This window comes from Fistularia commersonii, chromosome 24 (genome assembly GCF_037954325.1).
Source record: "Fistularia commersonii isolate RoL2024-O1a breed Wild chromosome 24, RoL_Fcom_v1.0, whole genome shotgun sequence".
Lineage (NCBI taxonomy): Eukaryota > Metazoa > Chordata > Actinopteri > Syngnathiformes > Fistulariidae > Fistularia > Fistularia commersonii.
This window is the reverse complement of record NC_141307.1, coordinates 7,895,708-7,917,391: the sequence shown is the minus strand read 5'-3', so window position 1 is coordinate 7,917,391 and position 21,684 is coordinate 7,895,708. Positions and strand designations below refer to the sequence as shown.

The following is a 21,684-nucleotide window of genomic DNA, read 5'->3' as shown; positions in this document are numbered from 1 at the left end:
TATTTTATTTAATTTTCTCTTTCTCTTGTCATTAACTGTCCCGCCGTGCATTTGAGTCCTGGTATGGCCTTTGCTAGCTCCCTCTTTACCTTAGGCTGCAGTCTAAGTTGCAGTGTGTCTGATGATTTTTGGTTATAGTAACCTTGGGTGCCACTGGCTGTAATCATGGAAACGCAATAGAAGGAGCTCCTGACAGATGTGGAAATGACTGGAGGTGGAAAAGACGGAGGACGGCTGCTTATAAAATGCCCTTCCGCGTAGGCTAGTCTCGTTTACGGCCATACCACCCTGAACACGCCCGATCTCGTCTGATCTCGGAAGCCAAGCAGCGTCGGGCCTGGTTAGTACTTGGATGGGAGACCGCCTGGGAATACCAGGTGCCGTAAGCTTTTTCATGTTCGTTCCCTCTGTCAACAGCAGGAGGTGCTGTCTCTCAAGAGCGCCAACATTTCACACACGGACACACGCCGCTCATTCCCTTGTGTCTGTCCCACCGGAGTCACCGTGAAGCCCGGCGCGACACGCGCTCAGTCATAGTTCCCCGCCTTACTTTCGGGTCACTTTCCGTTGTCTCGCCGCCTCGGTCCGTCGCTCGCCGCCTTTCTTGTCATCCCCGTTCAGTATTTCTCCATGCGCTCTGAATTTCTTTTTCTCTCGTTTGTGCCTCTCGCTGTTGAATAATCCAGCCGCTGACCTCCGTACCGCTTGCTCTCCCAGGCACTTCCAGGCCTCCACATGTACGGTACGTCATCAGGACCCACTGCCTTTGAACTCCTCATCCTCTTCGATGCCCTCCTCGCTTCTTTTTACACTTGTCTCTTCTCCTTTTGCGATCGCCAGTAATCAGCGCTTCTACCCTTGGCTCTCTTTCATTTTTCCCCATTCATTCATCATATTCCTAGGAGTCTGGTTGTTGAAGTCCTGGGTTTACTTTGATGCTTTGGCGTCCTGTCGGGGGGCCGTGCACCACGTGACCGGGCAGATGTGGAAGATGCATCAGCCATGTTTTTTTTTTGTAAAGCAGGAACATCGGCCTCCACCGGGACCTCCGTCTCCGGGGCGAGACGGAGGTCTTATCTTATCTTATCTTGACCTCCACCTGTTTTCTGCTCTCACTACAGATCACAACGGCATCTGCAAAGGTCACGGTCCGTGGAGATTCACGTCTACCCTCATCCGTCAGGCCGTCCGTCAGCGTTGCGAACAAGAAGGGGCTCAGGGCCTATCCCCAACAGAGTCCCGCTTCCACCTTGAACTTCTCTGGTCCCGTCTTACAGCACACCGCACAACTGTCTCCCAGCTAGCATACATGTCCTGCACCAGTGCAACACACTTCTCTGCCGCTCCAGACTTCCTCATAGGATACCAGCGCTCCTCTCTTGGCAACCTGTCGTATGACTTTTCAAGGTGTACAAAAAGGCAATGCGGCTCCCGCCGGCCTTCTCTGTACTTCTCTATGAGCATTCTCGGCGCAAATACTGCATCTGTAGTACTCTTCCTTTTTCCATGTGTATTTTATTTAATTTTCTCTTTCTCTTGTCATTAACTGTCCCGCCGTGCATTTGAGTCCTGGTATGGCCTTTGCTAGCTCCCTCTTTACCTTAGGCTGCAGCCTAAGGTGCAGTGTGTCTGATGATTTTTGGTTATAGTAACCTTGGGTGCCACTGGCTGTAATCATGGAAACGCAATAGAAGGAGCTCCTGACAGATGTGGAAATGACTGGAGGTGGAAAAGACGGAGGACGGCTGCTTATAAAATGCCCTTTCGCGTAGGCTAGTCTCGTTTACGGCCATACCACCCTGAACACGCCCGATCTCGTCTGATCTCGGAAACCAAGCAGCGTCGGGCCTGGTTAGTACTTGGATGGGAGACCGCCTGGGAATACCAGGTGCCGTAAGCTTTTTCATGTTCGTTCCCTCTGTCAACAGCAGGAGGTGCTGTCTCTCAAGAGCGCCAACATTTCACACACGGACACACGCCGCTCATTCCCTTGTGTCTGCCCCACCGGAGTCACCGTGAAGCCCGGCGCGACACGCGCTCAGTCATAGTTCCCCGCCTTACCTTGTTCGGTCACTTTCCGTTGTCTCGCCACCTCCGTCCGTCGCTCGCCGCCTTTCTCGTCATCCCCGTTCAGTATTTCTCCATGCGTGCTGAATTTCTTTTTCTCTCGTTTGTGCCTCTCGCTGTTGAATAATCCAGCCGCTGACCTCCGTACCGCTTGCTCTCCCAGGCACTTCCAGGCCTCCACATGTACGGTACGTCATCAGGACCCACTGCCTTTGAACTCCTTATCCTCTTCGATGCCCTCCTCGCTTCTTTTTACACTTGTCTCTTCTCCTTTTGCGATCGCCAGTAATCAGCGCTTCTACCCTTGGCTCTCTTTCATTTTTCCCCATTCATTCATCATATTCCTAGGAGTCTGGTTGTTGAAGTCCTGGGTTTACTTTGATGCTTTGGCGTCCTGTCGGGGGGCCGTGCACCACGTGACCGGGCAGATGCGGAAGATGCATCAGCCATGTTTTTTTTTTGTAAAGCAGGAACATCGGCCTCCACCGGGACCTCCGTCTCCGGGGCGAGACGGAGGTCTTATCTTATCTTATCTTGACCTCCACCTGTTTTCTGCTCTCACTACAGATCACAACGGCATCTGCAAAGGTCACGGTCCGTGGAGATTCACGTCTACCCTCATCCGTCAGGCCGTCCATCACCGTTGCGAACAAGAAGGGGCTAAGGGGCCTATCCCCAACAGAGTCCCGCTTCCACCTTGAACTTCTCTGGTCCCGTCTTACAGCACACCGCACAACTGTCTCCCAGCTAGCATACATGTCCTGCACCAGTGCAACACACTTCTCTGCCGCTCCAGATTTCCTCATAGGATACCAGCGCTCCTCTCTTGGCAACCTGTCGTATGACTTTTCAAGGTGTACAAAAAGGCAATGCGGCTCCCACCGGCCTTCTCTGTACTTCTCTATGAGCATTCTCGGCGCAAATACTGCATCTGTAGTACTCTTCCTTTTTCCATGTGTATTTCATTTAATTTTCTCTTTCTCTTGTCATTAACTGTCCCGCCGTGCATTTGAGTCCTGGTATGGCCTTTGCTAGCTCCCTCTTTACCTTAGGCTGCAGCCTAAGGTGCAGTGTGTCTGATGATTTTTGGTTATAGTAACCTTGGGTGCCACTGGCTGTAATCATGGAAACGCAATAGAAGGAGCTCCTGACAGATGTGGAAATGACTGGAGGTGGAAAAGACGGAGGACGGCTGCTTATAAAATGCCCTTCCGCGTAGGCTAGTCTTGTTTACAGCCATACCACCTTGAACACGCCCGATCTCGTCTGATCTCGGAAGCCAAGCAGCGTCGGGCCTGGTTAGTACTTGGATGGGAGACCGCCTGGGAATACCAGGTGCCGTAAGCTTTTTCATGTTCGTTCCCTCTGTCAACAGCAGGAGGTGCTGTCTCTCAAGAGCGCCAACATTTCACACAAGGAAACACGCCGCTCATTCCCTTATGTCTGTCCCACCGGAGTCACCCTGAAGCCCGGCGCGACACGCGCTCAGTCATAGTTCCCCGCCTTACTTTCGGGTCACTTTCCGTTGTCTCGCCGCCTCGGTCCGTCGCTCGCCGCCTTTCTTGTCATCCCCGTTCAGTATTTCTCCATGCGTGCTGAATTTCTTTTTCTCTCGTTTGTGCCTCTCGCTGTTGAATAATCCAGCCGCTGACCTCCGTACCGCTTGCTCTCCCAGGCACTTCCAGGCCTCCACATGTACGGTACGTCATCAGGACCCACTGCCTTTGAACTCCTCATCCTCTTCGATGCCCTCCTCGCTTCTTTTTACACTTGTCTCTTCTCCTTTTGCGATCGCCAGTAATCAGCGCTTCTACCCTTGGCTCTCTTTCATTTTTCCCCATTCATTCATCATATTCCTAGGAGTCTGGTTGTTGAAGTCCTGGGTTTACTTTGATGCTTTGGCGTCCTGTCGGGGGGCCGTGCACCACGTGACCGGGCAGATGCGGAAGATGCATTAGCCATGTTTTTTTTTTGTAAAGCAGGAACATCGGCCTCCACCGGGACCTCCGTCTCCGGGGCGAGACGGAAGTCTTATCTTATCTTATCTTGACCTCCACCTGTTTTCTGCTCTCACTACAGATCACAACGGCATCTGCAAAGGTCACGGTCCGTGGAGATTCACGTCTACCCTCATCCGTCAGGCCGTCCGTCAACGTTGCGAACAAGAAGGGGCTCAGGGCCTATCCCCAACAGAGTCCCGCTTCCACCTTGAACTTCTCTGGTCCCGTCTTACAGCACACCGCACAACTGTCTCCCAGCTAGCATACATGTCCTGCACCAGTGCAACACACTTCTCTGCCGCTCCAGATTTCCTCATAGGATACCAGCGCTCCTCTCTTGGCAACCTGTCGTATGACTTTTCAAGGTGTACAAAAAGGCAATGCGGCTCCCGCCGGCCTTCTCTGTACTTCTCTATGAGCATTCTCGGCGCAAATACTGCATCTGTAGTACTCTTCCTTTTTCCATGTGTATTTTATTTAATTTTCTCTTTCTCTTGTCATTAACTGTCCCGCCGTGCATTTGAGTCCTGGTATGGCCTTTGCTAGCTCCCTCTTTACCTTAGGCTGCAGTCTAAGTTGCATTGTGTCTGATGATTTTTGGTTATAGTAACCTTGGGTGCCACTGGCTGTAATCATGGAAACGCAATAGAAGGAGCTCCTGACAGATGTGGAAATGACTGGAGGTGGAAAAGACGGAGGACGGCTGCTTATAAAAAGCCCTTCCGCGTAGGATAGTCTCGTTTACGGCCATACCACCCTGAACATGTCTGATCTCGGAAACCAAGCAGCATCGGGCCTGGTTAGTACTTGGATGGGAGACCGCCTTGGAATACCAGGTGCCGTAAGCTTTTTCATGTTCGTTCCCTCTGTCAACAGCAGGAGGTGCTGTCTCTCAAGAGCGCCAACATTTCACACACGGACACACGCCGCTCATTCCCTTGTGTCTGTCCCACCGGAGTCACCGTGAAGCCCGGCGCGACACGCGCTCAGTCATAGTTCCCCGCCTTACTTTCGGGTCACTTTCCGTTGTCTCGCCGCCTCGGTCCGTCGCTCGCCGCCTTTCTTGTCATCCCCGTTCAGTATTTCTCCATGCGTGCTGAATTTCTTTTTCTCTCCTTTGTGCCTCTCGCTGTTGAATAATCCAGCCGCTGACCTCCGTACCGCTTGCTCTCCCAGGCACTTCCAGGCCTCCACATGTACGGTACGTCATCAGGACCCACTGCCTTTGAACTCCTCATCCTCTTCGATGCCCTCCTCGCTTCTTTTTACACTTGTCTCTTCTCCTTTTGCGATCGCCAGTAATCAGCGCTTCTACCCTTGGCTCTCTTTCATTTTTCCCCATTCATTCATCATATTCCTAGGAGTCTGGTTGTTGAAGTCCTGGGTTTACTTTGATGCTTTGGCGTCCTGTCGGGGGGCCGTGCACCACGTGACCGGGCAGATGCGGAAGATGCATCAGCCATGTTTTTTTTTTGTAAAGCAGGAACATCGGCCTCCACCGGGACCTCCGTCTCCGGGGCGAGACGGAGGTCTTATCTTATCTTATCTTGACCTCCACCTGTTTTCTGCTCTCACTACAGATCACAACGGCATCTGCAAAGGTCACGGTCCGTGGAGATTCACGTCTACCCTCATCCGTCAGGCCGTCCGTCAGCGTTGCGAACAAGAAGGGGCTCAGGGCCTATCCCCAACAGAGTCCCGCTTCCACCTTGAACTTCTCTGGTCCCGTCTTACAGCACACCGCACAACTGTCTCCCAGCTAGCATACATGTCCTGCACCAGTGCAACACACTTCTCTGCCGCTCCAGACTTCCTCATAGGATACCAGCGCTCCTCTCTTGGCAACCTGTCGTATGACTTTTCAAGGTTTTACAAATAGGCAATGCGGCTCCCGCCGGCCTTCTCTGTACTTCTCTATGAGCATTCTCGGCGCAAATACTGCATCTGTAGTACTCTTCCTTTTTCCATGTGTATTTTATTTAATTTTCTCTTTCTCTTGTCATTAACTGTCCCGCCGTGCATTTGAGTCCTGGTATGGCCTTTGCTAGCTCCCTCTTTACCTTAGGCTGCAGTCTAAGTTGCAGTGTGTCTGATGATTTTTGGTTATAGTAACCTTGGGTGCCACTGGCTGTAATCATGGAAACGCAATAGAAGGAGCTCCTGACAGATGTGGAAATGACTGGAGGTGGAAAAGACGGAGGACGGCTGCTTATAAAATGCCCTTCCGCTTAGGCTAGTCTCGTTTACGGCCATACCACCCTGAACACGCCCGATCTCGTCTGATCTCGGAAGCCAAGCAGCGTCGGGCCTGGTTAGTACTTGGATGGGAGACCGCCTGGGAATACCAGGTGCCGTAAGCTTTTTCATGTTCGTTCCCTCTGTCAACAGCAGGAGGTGCTGTCTCTCAAGAGCGCCAACATTTCACACACGGACACACGCCGCTCATTCCCTTGTGTCTGTCCCACCGGAGTCACCGTGAAGCCCGGCGCGACACGCGCTCAGTCATAGTTCCCCGCCTTACCTTGTTCGGTCACTTTCCGTTGTCTCGCCGCCTCGGTCCGTCGCTCGCCGCCTTTCTCGTCATCCCCGTTCAGTATTTCTCCATGCGTGCTGAATTTCTTTTTCTCTCGTTTGTGCCTCTCGCTGTTGAATAATCCAGCCGCTGACCTCCGTACCGCTTGCTCTCCCAGGCACTTCCAGGCCTCCACATGTACGGTACGTCATCAGGACCCACTGCCTTTGAACTCCTCATCCTCTTCGATGCCCTCCTCGCTTCTTTTTACACTTGTCTCTTCTCCTTTTGCGATCGCCAGTAATCAGCGCTTCTACCCTTGGCTCTCTTTCATTTTTCCCCATTCATTCATCATATTCCTAGGAGTCTGGTTGTTGAAGTCCTGGGTTTACTTTGATGCTTTGGCGTCCTGTCGGGGGGCCGTGCACCACGTGACCGGGCAGATGCGGAAGATGCATCAGCCATGTTTTTTTTTTGTAAAGCAGGAACATCGGCCTCCACCGGGACCTCCGTGTCCGGGCGAGACGGAGGTCTTATCTTATCTTATCTTGACCTCCACCTGTTTTCTGCTCTCACTACAGATCACAACGGCATCTGCAAAGGTCAAGGTCCGTGGAGATTCACGTCTACCCTCATCCGTCAGGCCGTCCGTCAGCGTTGCGAACAAGAAGGGGCTCAGGGCCTATCCCCAACAGAGTCCCGCTTCCACCTTGAACTTCTCTGGTCCCGTCTTACAGCACACCGCACAACTGTCTCCCAGCTAGCATACATGTCCTACACCAGTGCAACACACTTCTCTGCCGCTCCAGACTTCCTCATAGGATACCAGCGCTCCTCTCTTGGCAACCTGTCGTATGACTTTTCAAGGTGTACAAAAAGGCAATGCGGCTCCCGCCGGCCTTCTCTGTACTTCTCTATGAGCATTCTCGGCGCAAATACTGCATCTGTAGTACTCTTCCTTTTTCCATGTGTATTTTATTTAATTTTCTCTTTCTCTTGTCGTTAACTGTCCCGCCGTGCATTTGAGTCCTGGTATGGCCTTTGCTAGCTCCCTCTTTACCTTAGGCTGCAGCCTAAGGTGCAGTGTGTCTGATGATTTTTGGTTATAGTAACCTTGGGTGCCACTGGCTGTAATCATGGAAACGCAATAGAAGGAGCTCCTGACAGATGTGGAAATGACTGGAGGTGGAAAAGACGGAGGACGGCTGCTTATAAAATGCCCTTCCGCGTAGGCTAGTCTCGTTGACGGCCATACCACCCTGAACACGCCCGATCTCGTCTGATTTCGGAAGCCAAGCAGCGTCGGGCCTGGTTAGTACTTGGATGGGAGACCGCCTGGGAATACCAGGTGCCGTAAGCTTTTTCATGTTCGTTCCCTCTGTCAACAGCAGGGGGTGCTGTCTCTCAAGAGCGCCAACATTTCACACACGGACACACGCCGCTCATTCCCTTGTGTCTGTCCCACCGGAGTCACCGTGAAGCCCGGCGCGACACGCGCTCAGTCATAGTTCCCCGCCTTTCTTTCGGGTCACTTTCCGTTGTCTCGCCGCCTCCGTCCGTCGCTCGCCGCCTTTCTCGTCATCCCCTTACAGTATTTCTCCATGTGTGCTAAATTTCTTTTTCTCTCTTTTGTACCTGTCGCTGTTGAATAATCCAACCGCTGACCTCCGTACCGCTGGCTCTCCTAGGCACTTCCAGGACTCCACATGTACGGTACGTCATCAGGACCCACTGCCTTTGAACTCCTCATCCTCTTCGATACCCTCCTCGCTTCTTTTTACACTTGTCTCTGCTCCTTTTGCGGTCGCCAGTATTCAGCGCTTCTACCCTTGGCTCTCTTTCATTTTTCCCCATTCATTCATCATATTCCTAGGAGTCTGGTTGTTGAAGTCCTGGGTTTACTTTGATGCTTCGGCGTCCTGTCGGGGGGCCGTGCACCACGTGACCGGGCAGATGCGGAAGATGCATCAGCCATGTTGTTTTTTTTTTAAAGCAGGAACATCAGCCTCCACCGAGACCTCCGTGTCCGGGACGAGACGGAGGTCTTATCTTATCTTATCTTGACCTCCACCTGTTTTCTGCTCTCACTACAGATCACAACGGCATCTGCAAAGGTTACGGTCCGTGGAGATTCACGTCTACCCTCATCCGTCAGGCCGTCCGTCACCGTTGTGAACAAGAAGGGGCTCAGGGCCTATCCCCAACAGAGTCCCGCTTCCACCTTGAACTTCTCTGGTCCCGTCTTACAGCACACCGCACAACTGTCTCCCAGCTAGCATACATGTCCTGCACCAGTGCAACACACTTCTCTGCCATAGGATACCAGAGCTCCTCTCTTGGCAACCTGTCCTATGACTTTTCAAGGTGTACAAAAAGGCAATGGGGCTCCCACCGGCCTTCTCTGTACTTCTCTATGAGCATTCTCGGCGCAAATACTGCATCTGTAGTACTCTTCCTTTTTCCATGTGTATTTTATTTAATTTTCTCTTTCTCTTGTCATTAACTGTCCCGCCGTGCATACGAGTCCTGGTATGGCCTTTGATAGCTCCCTCTTTACTTTAGGCTTTAGCCTTAGGCTGAAGCCTAAGGTAAAGAGTGTCTGATGGTTTTTTGTTAGAGCAGTGTAGCACCCAACCTCTTAGTTATTGAAGTGATAGTACAATGGTTTGGGCCCTGGGAACGTTACTTAGATGAAATTTTCAATGGTAAACAGGAGAAACAATAATACCTAATTTTTTGATAACTTAAACGTATCTATGCTTTTTGATTATAGCGGTGCCTCCATCTCCTCAGGATAAAATATGAATTAAGACAAACACAGATCTCTTTAAGTACAAATTTAAAGTTTAGTTTCACAAAATTAAAAGAAAGAAAAATGAAATAAAATTGGTAGTGCGTTCATTTGAGATTTTGTCGCTTTGCAACTACATAAACATATTCAAAAACCATGTACATCCCTTCAAGTTCAGTCCAGTTCAAAAACCATAACCTTAAAGTCCGTTTTGTTTTTCTCAGAAAGTTCAATCGTGGCAGGCCTGATTCGATGCTCGGGATCGTTGGACCAGAAAAACAGAAAATGTCCGTTTCACTTGTTCACAAGCCCCAAAATAAAATGCATGTGCTTTGATGTACTCACTAATCCTTTTGGTGTCGAAGCAATGGATAGTCAAATGTTGTCCATCACCATGCGATTCCCTCTCGGCAAACGGGTTAGCAATGACTTGGCATCACGGCATCACGAAGTGCACTCGGTGAAACTCATCGGTTAAGCCTCAGCAGAAACGTCCAGAGAATTCCTCTCGGTCCACTGAGCGTCAAAGGTCTCCAATTCCAAGCTCATATACTTTACATACAGAGTATGAAATTAACTCGCGGTAAAATGCGAACAATGCTAACGCTCGATTAGCATCGCATATGTGCACTTAAACATATCGTCTTAGTATAAAAATCATATACATCGAGTACTCACTCATCACAGGGTTAAATAGTCGAAAACAGCAACGTAGACTCTGCATCCACAATGTTTTATGACCATTCTCCTTTCAGCTTAGTTTCACAAACTTCCCTCGGCAAACGCAGCAGTCGAATGCCTCGCGCCTAGATGTTCTATTGCCTTCCTCATTCAGATCCCGCCATCACGCATGGGATTGGACACTAAGTGTACATCAACCAATACAATTCAAGAAAATACCATATTGACACTTAACAAGTTCGGATGCAAACAAAAGCACATGTTGAGCTGTACGTTTCACACAAGCTTGTGGCGATTAAAAGCACGATTCCCAAATAAATGACAACAACCTTAGATAAGATTAAACCTTGTTTTTAACCATTTATGAACACATTTTAAACATGAAATATTAAATGTTTTTACAGCCATTTCAGTCTTATTTAATTTTACTTAAATGTTAAAACATCTTTACATTTTAGCCTGTATGGTCTGTAATGAAATTTTAGACGGGCTACATCCTCCCCCTTCTAAAAGGTGTAGATGTCCTCATCTAACTGTACTGTTTAGACTTAGATCTGTAGGGGCATGTTTTAGGATGTTTCACAAGATCAGGGTTTCCTCTGGCACTGAGGTTCAAGTGAATGACCATGCTCTGGTGCACAATAGTCACAGGTTCCCCAGCTTGAGTTCCAGGTTTATCATAGGTCAAGCGGATCACTGGTTTTACTTCACGCGTTGGCTTTCTGCTTCTAGGGCTCGTTTGAGTTCTCAACTCCACATCAGTGTCTTCAGCTGTATCATTAGTATCTGCGTCCTCGTTGGAGGACTGATATTCCTCTTCCTGTGAACTGACAGAATGTACTCTCTCCACCTCCGGTTCACTCTCAGATGAGGGGAAATTTTCAAAGGGAGTATGCTCTGGGGTGGTTCGGTCTGGTATGGACAGTGGTTTCCTGACCTTATCATAGGTTGGGCACTCGTAGACACACTCATACTCAGATTCAGAGTTTGAAGAGATGTCAGATGTCTGATCATTTTGGTGATGTGTTTGATGTCTTAGAGTATGTTGTCTCCTTGTAACTGGTGTTCTGACTCTTTCAGTTTGTTCAGAATTATCGGGAATCCTGACAAGATAACCAATTTGTAGAAGGTGGTCTCTGTGTAGAGTTTTGACACTTCCAGTTCCTTGTTCGGGTTTGACTCTGTCTACAGGTAAGTTGGAAAACTTTTTAATCACAATATAGGGTGTGGATTTCCATCTATCTTGTAGTTTATGTTTCCCAGTGAGGCCAACATTTCTTACGAGGACTCGGTCTCCTTCTTGTAGAGGTTGGTCTCTTACTCGTTGATCATAACAGGTTTTGTTTCTCAGATGGCTCTTGGTTGCACACTCTGCAGCTAAATGGTAAGCTTTTTGGAGTTCTTTTCTCATTTTGTCCACATACCGTAGGTGAGACGTCTCTGAATTACCGTCGAGAGCTGTACCAAAACAGAGGTCAACAGGCAATCTGGCATTGCGCCCGAACATTAAGTAGTATGGGGAATATCCAGTGGACTAATTTTTAGTGCAGTTATACGCATGTACTAACTGACTGATATGTTGACTCCAGTTTTGTTTCTGCACATTTTCAAGAGTTCCAAGCATTGAGAGAAGTGTTCTGTTGAAATGTTCTGGTTGAGCATCACCTTGCGGATGATAAGGTGAGGTGCGCGACTTTCTTACTCCAAGCATGGATAAGAGTTCTTTTATAAGGCGCCTTTCAAAATCTCTACCTTGGTCTGAATGTATTCTAGCGGGTAGTCCATAATGAACAAAGTACTTTCCAACAATACTTTGGCAACTCTAACTGACTTTTGGTGCTTTGTAGGAAATGCCTGAGCATACCTTGTATAACAGACCTGGGAATTGTACAGCCCACGGGCCACATCCGGCCCGCGGGATGGCACTGACTGGCCCGTATGACAGACCTGGGCATTGTATGGCCCGGGCCACATACCTTTGGTTGACTCTGACCGCCAGTGTAAGGTTAATTGGAAATTACAAAATAAACATACTTTCTAATTTCACCTCATTCATGGGCTAAAGCTGCACTGCTTTTATTCTGAAGTTGTTTTTTTTTCTAATTCACGCACATAATAACGTAATGCGTATATCAAGACATGCGCGCGATTGAATCACAAGAAGACAACTTTCACCCTCAAAAATGTCCACTCAGGCTAAAAAAAGAAAGGTAGATGCCGAATGTAGGATTTTCAACAAAAATTGGACAGCTAAGTATTTATTTACTGAAGTTGGAGGTAAAGCTGTGTGTTTAGTTTGCGGGGAGCAGATCGCCGTGTTTAAGGACTACAATTTGAGTCGGCATTACCAGACAAAACATGCAGAGAAATATAAAAACCTGACTGATGACGAAAGAGCGCGGACATCGGAAGCTTTGCTAGCTAAGCTGCAAACGCAGCAAGGCTTTTTTACCAAGCTTCATACATCCAGGGATGCAGCAACCAAGACCAGCTTTGTGATATCCCACAAAATAGCCAAAAACAGCAAGCCATTCGCAGAGGGGGAGTTTGTGAAAGAGTGCTTGGTAGACTCTGCAGCACTAATATGCCCTGAAAAAAAAGCGGCATTTGAGCAAGTCCCGCTGTCCAGGCGAACCGTGGCGAGAAGGATCGAGGACATTGCGGGGAATCTGGAGCTACAGCTGCAACGTGAAGTGCCAAGTTTTGACTTTTTCTCCTTGGCTTTGAACGAGAGTTGTGATGTCCGCGACACAGCCCAGCTACTCGTATTTGTCCGTGGGATAGCGCCGGACTTCAAGATTACGGAGGAGCTGGCAGCAATGCGGTCGTTAAAAGGGATGACGACAGGGAACGATCTCTTCACTGAGGTAAATTCTTGTATGGACACGTTGGGACTGAAATGGGACAGAATGGCAGGTGTCACCAAGGACGGTTGTCCAAATCTTACAGGGAAAAATGTCGGACTTTTAAAACGCATGCAGGACAAAGTGACTGAAATTGACCCTGATCAGAAATTGGTATTTTTACATTGCATTTTACACCAACATGTGTTGTGCACATCAGTGCTAAAAATTAACCATGTTATCGATGTTGTTACTATAATAGTTAACTTCATCAGGGCGCGGGCACTGAATCACAGACAGTTTATAACACTTCTGGAGGAGCATGAGAGTGAGCACAGTGACATTGGCTACCACACTTCTGTGAGATGGCTCAGCCTGGGCAAAGTGCTAAAAAGAGTCTGGGATCTGAAAGCAGAAATCCAGGAGTTTTTTGAGACAAAAGGCAAGGCCATCCCAGAGCTTGCAGATGAGGACAGGATGGCAGATTTTGCATTTGCTGTTGATGTGACTGCACTGATGAATGAACTGAACACCAAGCTGCAAGGCAAGGGCCTTTTTGTGCATGAAATGCACAGCCCGGTGAAGGCTTTCATGAGAAAGATACAGCAAGACAAGACAACAGGAGAGCAACACTCTCACTCACATGCTGACCCTGAAAGAAGTCACACCATCAGCTGATAACCTCTGCAGGTACTCATCCATGTGGGGAGCATTGTATGGTCAGTTTTCAAGGTGATTTGAGGATCTTACAGCAATGGAGGATGACATGCACATGATTTCTTCTCCCTTTACCTTCCGTGTGGATGATGCACCCAGTGATATTCAGCTGGAACTCATTGACCTGCAGTCTGATGTAGTACTGGCAGAGCACTTTAAGTCAGGATCTCTGCTGGATTTCTACTCTTCTCTCAAGGAGGAGAACTTTCCAAACATTAGGAGACATGCTCAGAAGATGTTTGTTCTATTTGGCTCTACCTACATTTGTGAACAAACATTTTCAATGATGAGGTTTACAAAAAACAGGTATAGATCCTCTCACTGATGATCATCTGTCAGCTGTGCTTCGCATCTCCACTTCAGACATTCAACCTGCATTCGATGTACTCGTTAAAGCCCAGCAGAGATTAGATTTCTCTCACTGAACAAGAAAGAAGAACTTTAAAACACCAAATGAGGTAGCTAGACCACAAATGTAGGCATGTTAAGGCACCAGATAACAGTGAACTGGGACACTTTTTCTCAAAATCACAGTTCAGTGACAGTCAATATGGAACTCAAAATGTGTTTTGAAGTGAATGTGACTGAAAATGTTCACTAATATGAGTCACAAATAGTAAAAAATATTTAAATTTTGTCTACCATTGTGCTGAGAAATTTGAATGAATAAATTTTTGTAAGGCAACCTCATTTTTTCATTGCTTAACTTTAACATATACTCTTGCCAGCTTGTCAAAACAGTGCTATTTACTGCTTTTTATAAAGAAATACAATTAATATTATGCAGAATTGAGTTCAGCCTTTTGGCCCGGCCCTCCATAATATTTTATGTTTCTTATGTGGCCCCATGGAAAAAATAATTGCCCACCCCTGGCCTAATGGGTTGTATGCCATGAGTCATGTTATGCTGTGGTATAAAAGTCATGGCGCATCTTCATCGGGCCAAATTGCATGTGCCACACCAGTGTTGGGGCAGATACAGAAATGCTCATCTGCCACAAATCCATACATGTTTTTTTGGGCATGGAGAACCGTATTTATGTGGGAATGCGAAAATCCTCCATGGTGGAATACCAAATTTGGTGAGGTTTGTTTCAATACTGAATATTGTTTCAATAATGGCTTGAGGGCAGTCAGATTCATGGCGCACGCATCCATTCCCCACTTTCCAACCTCACATATACTATTACTATAGGAGTCATAAGTTTTCCTAACTAGTCTATCCGTTTCCATATTTAGCACAGTGTCACACTTAAGTTGGCCCAGATAATGATCCTTTTTACCACACTGTCGTTTCATGCAAAATGGTGGTGTCTTTTTCATTTTAATTAGAATGAATCCCTCAATGACAGTTCTGTTGGTTGCCATAGAATAATTGCTGGTAATCGCCAATTTGATGGATTGTAAGGCAGAAAGGGAAGGACTGAGGTATTTGTTATATTCTGAAAAATTCAAAATCTCTGATTCGGTCCTTGGGAATACACCCATATTATGGACAAGGTTTCACTTTCATTAATTGGATAAGGTTGTATAGTCGGGTTAGGAGACACTGATATTTGCATTACAGTACAAACATAGCAATCAGTTTGGTCTCCTGCTGTTATATTTATCAATCGCCACCAGAGACTGTCACGGTGTGGAGCATTGTTCTCATTTCATAGTTCTTTATAAGTTTGAGATAGGCCCTTCTTTACTCATCAGACTTGTCATTGTTTGTCTCTGCCTTCTCCTGCTGGGTTGGGTGCTCCTGTTTTGGAGGGCTCATCCTGGATCCTTCCAACCTAAACGGTTAGGGACCTGGTGGTTTCTTCACAAATGCAGCTGATGCCTTGAGATGAGTAAGACTATCCTTCTTACTCCCCTTTGTAGTCAGCCTTCCCCTCTAGCCAGTGTTAGTAGGATCAACAGGGAGTACCTTACAGTGTGATTATGAATCCAAGTGGATCGTTCCGCAGTTTTCACTGCAGTCAGCGTGGTCAGAAGTACTTGGAATGGTCCTTCCCAGCGTGCTGAACTCCACAGCTTCTCTTTATGACTTTCACGAAGATCCAATCACCAACTCGGACCTTCACCTGTGGAGCAGATTGAGATTCAGGTAGATCATTTGCGTCTGTTACGTCTCGTTGCCTTAGTGTATTTCTAAAGTATTCCACTAAGTTTCTTCTGTGTGGGCCTTCTCTAGGTCTGGATGTGTCATCGGTAACCTGAATGGTCCACCATGTATTATCTATTATGGTGTCAAACCATTCACCGTGGTAACTATGTGCATATACATTTTTACCATATATATGCACTCTCGCCATGTCTTTCCTGTATGTCCCAGACATTTTCTTAGTCTGTTTTTTACTGTTTCATTTGTTCTTTCCACTAACCCTGCAGTTTGTGGATGATAAGAACAATGTCTCTTTAAGTCAACGTCCATAACTTGACCCATTGTGTACAACTTCATTTATTCTCTGCAGTATGCCATGGGTTGGCAGAATATATTTACAGATAGGTTTAACTACAGCTTCTGCATCAGCTTTTGTAGTGGTTGTGTTGCACACGTGAATGATGATGATTCAGTGTGTGGGTTTTGCGGGTTTTGTTGTCGGCTGTAACACAGACATTAGCCACATTACTGGCCTCCAACCTCTTTGCCGCCGACACAGCACTGAACTAATGCTGTGACCTTGTCTCGGCAAACTAATCACAGTTGGTTTCACCCCATCCTGTGGTGGAATGTGGTACTACATGCTTACGAACAGTGAGTGAGAGGAAAGGAGCAAGTTGCTAACTCAGGAAATAAAATACATTAAATATAAAAAAAAGGGAGGGGGATGTCTGGTCTTTGCGCTCTCATAGTTGAAATTTCCACCCATTTGCCGTGGCTGTCAATCATTACCAAACAATATCTATATTTTCCTACAGAATTGAATTCAATAAAATCCATGTCCATCACTTCTAAAGGATATTGTGGATCTGGAGACCTTCCTTTCTTTGGTCTTAGTTTCCTTGAGTATTATTTTCAAAGCATGTTATACATTGTGCGCACAAATTTTTTTAAGCAGGAATTTAGGATAATGGTATAGAAGTGTTTTGACGTAAGTACCTCCATCCCTCCTGTTGACACATGGCAAGGCCCATGGGTCATTTTCATTTATCATCAAAATTCCATTGAAGTCTGTTGCTCCTCTCTTGAGCCAGGATTGTCTTTCAGCAGCTGACGCATTCTCCTGAGCATCTTTTAGTACATCATTGTCAATTAATGATGGTGCGGTAGATAGTTTTTCAGCATGCATGCTGTATTTTTTTTTTCTGCTTCCTTTGCTATTTTGTCAGCAAAGGCATTTCCTTTAGTAAAATTATCTGTTCCTGAGTGATGTGCTCTGCATTTTACTACTTCTAATTTTCGTGGGAGCAGAATAACTTCTAGTAGTTCTCTTAAGAGTGCTGCATGCGTCACTGTTTTTCCTGTAGTCGTCACCATGCCTCGCTGTTGCCACATTTTTGCAAATACAAGGAGTGTGGAATAGGCATATTGGCTATCAGTGTAAATTGTTACATCAATCCCTTCTGCTACTTGGCAGGCTTCTATCAATGCTATAATTTCAGCTGCTTGGGCTGATAGTGATGTTGGTAACGCCCTTGAAGTTATGACCTGGTTCGGGAGTTCTACCACAGCACAGCCTGTGTGTGTGACTCCTCTGTCATCTTTAAAAGATGATCCATCTACAAACCACACAACCATTAGGTAGTGGTGTTTCTTGCAAATCTGGTCTTGGTAGAACTACTTGTTATGTTTCTGTTATGCAATCATGAGGTGTGCCATCTATTGGTAAAGGTAAAAATGTAGCTGGATTGAATTGTGTACATCGTTTGATGGTAAGATGTTGTTGACTTAGCAGCACCGCTGTAAAATTGATTTCTCTAGCTGGAGATAGAAAAGACAATTTGCTTGCAGTAGGAGAACATCAACTGCATGTGGTACTAATAGTTCAAATGGATGAACTACATCAGCCGAATTTTCTACAGCTAGAGCGGCTGCTGCTACTGCTTGTACACATGGTGGGAAAGCCCTAGCTACACTGTCCAACTGTTTTGAGAGGTAAGCTACTGGTCTAAATTTATCCCCACATTTCTGTAAGAGTAAGAACGTCATGTGTGACTGTTTACAGTCCACAGTTACGATAAATGGCTTATTGTAGTTTAGATGTGCCAGTACGGATACACTGCAAAGTTGGTGTTTGATTTCCGCAAACAATTCATCTGCTTCTGGTATCCAGGTGATAGAACATCATTCATAGCCAATGGGTTTTCACATACCACTTTCAAAAGCGGTGCAGTTATGATTGCAAATTCTGCGATGAATGCTGTACAATAGTTACATAAACCAAGGACAGACACTATTTCTTTCTTTGTTCTTGGTTTAGGGGCTTTCTTCACAGCGTTTTTTTTCCTGCTTCAGGACGTAAATCAGCAATGACCTTTTGAATTTCTGCTGCAAAAATTAATGGACTTTCTACATACCCCTGTGGCATTCAGGTGTCCCGTGGCGGAAGCCACAAAAACAGACAGAAGCCACAATCAGTGCCTTTATAGCAAATGTATGCGACACATAAAAGACCCCAATAATAACCTTATAAGCTTTCCGTATTATTAAGGAAAATAGCAGTATTTTACTCACTCAAATTCTGATGATTTGTAGACAAAATCCATCCTCCTTCCTTTCCTCAAATAGAGTTCTATTATCCTGTCGCACAGATCATCCCTGCGCTTCGTCTCCAAGCACTCCCAGCAATACAATTTGCAGTGTACCTCGGAGCCTGTGACCCAGGGGTACCGGTCGTAGTTCGTGGCTTGGAAATGTTGGACAAATCCTTTTCCTGTTTGTGACAGGTTCACGAACTTAGGAGTTCCCGACCTTTCTTTACTATGTCCAGCTTTTCTTCAAAAAGAAAATCACTTTAACAATATGTTAGTAACTAAATCTGTTTCTTCTCCTCCTGCAGCCATTGTGGGTTGAAAAAAACGAAATTAAACAAACACAACTATATTTCTGTTCACAACTCGCTAGTACGCTTCTCCTCAAAATCTACGCCAGCTCAAAATCTGATTGGTTGAAGCAACAGCAACAGCAACACTTTTTTTGCGTAAAGGGCTTGCAGAACCAATTGTGCAGGCCCCCCCCAGGCAGACTCCTTTGACTATGACCCTGCCTAGCAACAGATTATGGCTGAAAAGTGTTTGGTTAAAAGCTTTAGTATGAAAATGCTTGTCTGGAAGCGGCACAACCAGGAGAAAAGCTATGAATGGAAGTGAACAGACCGTTTGGAATTATTTAATTATTTAATTATTTAAATAATAATTATTTAATTTAAAGTATTCATGGACAAATTTTAATTAACGTTTGTGATTCAGGTATTTTTTTAGGCCAGCAGAGAAGGCCTTGCAGGCCCTGACAGCCCACCACTGGTATATGGTTTAGAAATCCCTTTCTTTACAAGTCTCATTTAATCTTGAAGTGCTTTTCTATATTTTTCAATACCAATTACTTGTTAAAGTTTTGTGCCTTTGTAAGATCAGTGGGATCAGTTGCAATGCATACATGTGAATGATAAAAGTAAATTACACGTTCGTCTAAGGAAATATTTGGTGTTTCATGAAATGTTTTGTAAAAGGATTGTTCATTAAATTCCAAGATTTTCCAAATGTCCTTGTACTTCTTCACACCGAAACAGAGAAAAAATATGACATTATGATTATCTATTGCTGAGTATGCTATTTTTTCAATGTTCCGGCCCACTTGAGTTTGACCCTCCTGGTCTAAGGGCAGTTTTGATGTAGGGTTGATTAACACCCCGCCTGTCGAGCTTGCATTTAAACAAGAAATAATTATAACCCACAATATCCGTTTAAATCAGATGCAGCAGAGGGCATCCGTGAGACCATAGCCGGTTTGATAGAAGCTGGTGTGTTGCTTCCCACTAATTCGATATCAAACACCCCATTGCTGCCAGTTAGAAAACCCGATGGATTCTGGCGAACGGTACACGGCTTGAGGGAAGTCAATGCTCAGTGTATGACGGCTTTAGATGCCGTTACTAATCCACTGCTTATTCTTGGCACAATAACGCCAGCTCAAACATGGTTTAAGGCGCTCGATTTATCCAATGCTTTTTTGTATCCCACTGCATGACAACAGCCGAGACCAACTCACGTTTACGTGTTACAGAAACAAGTAGATGTACACTCGTCTCCCTCAGGGCTTGGCTAATTCTCCAGGTATATTCAGTCATTGCCTGTGTGCTTTGTTGAATGACGTACAAATCCCTAATGAGGTTGAGGTCATCCAATATGTCGATGAGATCCTAATTGCAGCTACGAATCCCCAATCATGTCTAGAAGCCACCAGAAATATCCTACTGCCCCTAGCGGCCCATGGCTACAAGGTGTCTAGGAAAAAACTTTAATGTGTGCGTCAATCAGTGGTATTCCTCGGACGCCTACTTTCCCCAGCAGGGCTATCCCTTACAACCATCCAAATGACCTCGATTCTGCAATATGCTAAGCCAGAAACTGTACGTGATATGATGGGATTTCTTGGACTTCTGAACTATCACAGCCACCACATCCCTAATTTCGTGGACCAGACGGCTCCCATGAGACAGATGATGGCCAAGGCAGGATACTCTAACCTCCCAGCTCCCCTTTCGTGGACTACACAAATGGAGGTGCATTTCATCAAAAATTAAAGGCCTGATTAGCCAAGCAATCGCCCTTGCCGTGCCAGATTACTCTAAACCCTTTTGTTTGCTGAAAAAGAACGGCGTTGACAGCCACTTCCAGAGAGGGAGTGGACAGGCAAAGGATCAAAAATAAGTGTTGATGTACTACAGCTCAAAATTGGACCCCACTGAAATGTCGCAGTGACAATGCATCACCCATTAATAGTGTATACAACACATGGGGTGCAAGCGTTCTTGGAGTCCACAGCCTTCTCCATGACATCGTTAAGGTGTCAAAGCAAAATATTGCTGAGGCCAAACGTCTCATTCCAAACACCTGACGTTCTGCTGGCAGATGAGATCTTGCTGTTTCCATTGCACAAGTGCACCCCAATTGTGCGCCAAGACGTGAAGTTCCAAACCGACCTCCGAGCTGACTCGCTACTAGGCGATAGAAGAGTACTGTACATCAATGGCTGTTGCCACGGCACAATGTGTGGCACGTATGAATTGAGAGCAGGCTACGCAATTGTGGAGAGAAGAGAAGGAACATGGCAGGTGTTTAAAGCGAAAACGCTGGAAGAGGATGAGAAACTTTCAGCCCAGAGAGCTGAACTACAGGTCATGGTGGGAGCACTCATAGAGCTCAAAGGTCAGAGAGGAGAGATCTGAACAGACTCCCAATATTTATATGGTTTATGCCATATAGGATCGGCAGGAATGTCCAGGTCTGGATGGACTATATCAGCAGGAACACCATGTAAGCACAGAGACCTGGTGATACAACTGGCACGAGAAATCCTGGAACCAGATGAACTGGCAGTCAGAAATATAACAGCACGCTCCGGGGGCCTGGATGAAGATTCACAAGGGAACGAACAAGCAGACAGATATGCGAAATTAGTTGCAGGATTTCCAGCGGATGGTGAACTACCGCTAATGCTAAACGAGATGGAGCAGGAAGCCTCCCAAGCGAGGTAGAACAAAGCTCCTGGACAAGCGTGAACCCTGACCAACTAAAGCAGTTGCAAGAACTGGGAACATGGGAAAAGTCTGTCTGGACGGGGCACGGAGCAAGAAAGAACAACGAAGGGTTCTGGCAGACACCGACGGGAGAAATGGTGCCCCCTTTGGAAGCCGCACATGGTGTATTTCGAGAAGCACACGGCCCAACTCACAATACAATAAAACAATAAGGTGGCTCAGGGGTTGGTGGTTGCCATATTTCAAACAAAAGATAAAGGGAAACATTGGATGGTTGTACAGTATGTAGCCAACACAACCCCAAACCAGGACCAAACAAGGACAAAGAAAGATCTGTTCCCACTACAAATTGACATGGCTTGAAGCATTAGTCATCGCACTG

At 46.4% G+C, this 21,684-nt stretch overlaps 5 non-coding genes and 1 pseudogene across 5 annotated transcripts; all 6 read left to right on the top strand.

The window, feature by feature from the left end:
* The first annotated feature begins 270 nt into the window (after positions 1-270).
* On the top strand, positions 271-389 carry LOC147219935 (5S ribosomal RNA). Its single transcript, XR_015108503.1, has one exon. It is a non-coding gene; the product is annotated as a 5S ribosomal RNA (ribosomal RNA).
* A 1,392-nt stretch (positions 390-1,781) lies between these two features.
* On the top strand, positions 1,782-1,900 carry LOC147219934 (5S ribosomal RNA). Its single transcript, XR_015108616.1, has one exon. It is a non-coding gene; the product is annotated as a 5S ribosomal RNA (ribosomal RNA).
* A 1,395-nt stretch (positions 1,901-3,295) lies between these two features.
* Positions 3,296-3,414, top strand: LOC147219933 (5S ribosomal RNA). The gene has a single exon (XR_015108642.1). It is a non-coding gene; the product is annotated as a 5S ribosomal RNA (ribosomal RNA).
* A 1,392-nt stretch (positions 3,415-4,806) lies between these two features.
* On the top strand, positions 4,807-4,915 carry LOC147219932 (5S ribosomal RNA; annotated as a pseudogene).
* Positions 4,916-6,308: 1,393 nt separating this feature from the next.
* Positions 6,309-6,427, top strand: LOC147219931 (5S ribosomal RNA). Its single transcript, XR_015108502.1, has one exon. It is a non-coding gene; the product is annotated as a 5S ribosomal RNA (ribosomal RNA).
* Positions 6,428-7,820: 1,393 nt separating this feature from the next.
* On the top strand, positions 7,821-7,939 carry LOC147219930 (5S ribosomal RNA). The gene has a single exon (XR_015108649.1). It is a non-coding gene; the product is annotated as a 5S ribosomal RNA (ribosomal RNA).
* The last annotated feature ends 13,745 nt before the right edge of the window (positions 7,940-21,684 follow it).